This window comes from Limulus polyphemus, unplaced genomic scaffold (assembly GCF_000517525.1).
Source record: "Limulus polyphemus unplaced genomic scaffold, Limulus_polyphemus-2.1.2 Scaffold2398, whole genome shotgun sequence".
NCBI classification, from domain to species: domain Eukaryota; kingdom Metazoa; phylum Arthropoda; class Merostomata; order Xiphosura; family Limulidae; genus Limulus; species Limulus polyphemus.
Window position 1 is genome coordinate 89,898 of NW_013668008.1, and position 2,190 is coordinate 92,087.

Sequence of the window (2,190 nt, forward strand, 5' to 3'; positions counted from 1 at the left end):
GTTCCCCGATCTTTCTAGAACTCATTACGTGTTACCAGCGTCACGTGACTTCCGCTGTCGTAACAATATTAATACATCGCGGTGTATTAAATATGTGGGAACAGTTTTAAGATAGTTTTAATAGTATTAGGTTGTTCTTGGCCTTAAGAAACCACTGTTAAACAAACAAATCAAATTTATTTTGGATTTTTTTTAAATTCCGCATAAGTATAAAATTATTAGATTTTGTTAAAATGTGTTCTTTTTTCGAAAGTTTGTTTGTTGAATTTCGTGTAAAGTTACTCGAGGGCTATCTACGCTAGCTGTCTCTAACTTAGAAGTGATAAACAAGAGGGAAAGCGATTTGTCAACACTATAAACTCTTGGGCTACTATAATGGAAAATTGGATTCACCATCACATCATATCACCCACACGGTTGAAAGTCGAGCAACCCGAGCCACCAGGCCTTCTTTGAAAGATACATAAGTTAGAATACCTCAAAAACGTACGTTGCAGAAATATTGTAGTGTAACATTATTGAAGATGCGGCTAAGTAACTGTTGCAATATTCTGGAATCTAGAACATCACACTTGGCTGTAATTTAGGGGAGGAACATATTTTTTATCCTATCACTGCTTACCTCTTGTTTTAACTTTAATAAACCCACAGTATATCATCTGTCTGCCCTCGTAATAATTCACGCAAACATATCCAAAAGTTCGTCATTCAGCTTTTTGTTTTTGTTCATCTTTAGCGTTTTCAACGGTTATAAGTGGAGAAAGGTAAGTTTTGAGCGCTTCCGAATTTTGAACTTTCAATAATGTTATGATTTATACTGTTTCAGTAACAATCTTTTTAATTAGTTTATTATCAGTTTATAGATATATTTAACCTTAAACTTCTCAACTCAAATTTAGGTTAATATTTGGTGTTTCAAACCTAAACGGCACCCAGTGCTACGCATGGGGTAAATGCCAAGGTCAGAGAAAGTTCATACATAGTGAAAGCTCATACATAGTCGTCCCTAAATATTGAGCTGCTATCCAAAGGGAGATCAACCAGCAAGAAGCATCCAACGCCAATACGATAACTCTTAATAGAATAGCGATATCGGCAGTCTCTTCTGTAATGTCCCCACTGCTGAAAGTACGGTGGATGTTTAATAGCACATCTTGGGGCTCGAGCCTTGGATCATTTGATCCACAGCCCGGCACACTAATTACTAGGCCACGCCTAGTTCAAACTTCCATTGAATGTTGTCATAATCGCGGTAAAATTCATTGATGGTATATATATATAATATATATATATATTATTTTTTTATTCCTGTAAACTCCCAGTGGAGCATAGGGCCGCAACAACACCTCGCCAACGGAAGGTGTTGTTGCAGTTACTTGTAGCAGGTTGGTTTTTACGTGGTGGAGTTGCTAGCCCCCCCTCCTCCTTTCTCATCCTGGACTTGGGACCAGGCAAAGGCGGAGGTTGGCATGTTTGGTGTGACGGGGATTCGAACCCGCGACCCTCAGATTACGAGTCGAGCGTCCTAACCACCTGGCCATGCCGGGCCCATTGATGGTATTAACGATAGCAAATTATTGTAATTTTTCATTTTAAGAAGATTGGTGCGGAGGGCTATTTATACTTTACAAGAATGGTGTTCCAGGAGTCCGGTCTCACTAAAAGTTACTCACTTCCTCGTTTGTATTGCTCACTCATGATTTCGAATTACTGATAGCTGCAGCAATTTATATTGTAAAAAACTCCTGCAAAGGACATCGGGATCAATCGAGTCCGCCGATTTTGACAAACCTTTTCCAAAAAACAAGTCCACTGGAATTGCGTGAAGGATTTTACGAGGTTGTCGAACAGGATTGCTGTGATTCCAGTTTCTCCAACTGTCTTTCTCACGAAAACAAACATTGATTTCGAAACGTGGCTGGAAGTTTGTGAACTTCTGGCTTGTGAATATTTTTTATTATCTTGTTATTAGTGCCATTAGATATGTACAGGTTTCTCGCAATGGATTAATTTGGAGGATTCTCTTATGAGAGTGTTAGTGTGGATTTACTTTTAGTGTTCAGTTTATTTGTTTGTTTTGAATTTCGCGCAAAGCTACACGAGGGCTATCTACGCTAGCCGTCCATAATTTAGCAGTGTAACAATAGAGGGAAGGCAGCTAGTCATCACCACCCACCGCCAACTCTTGGG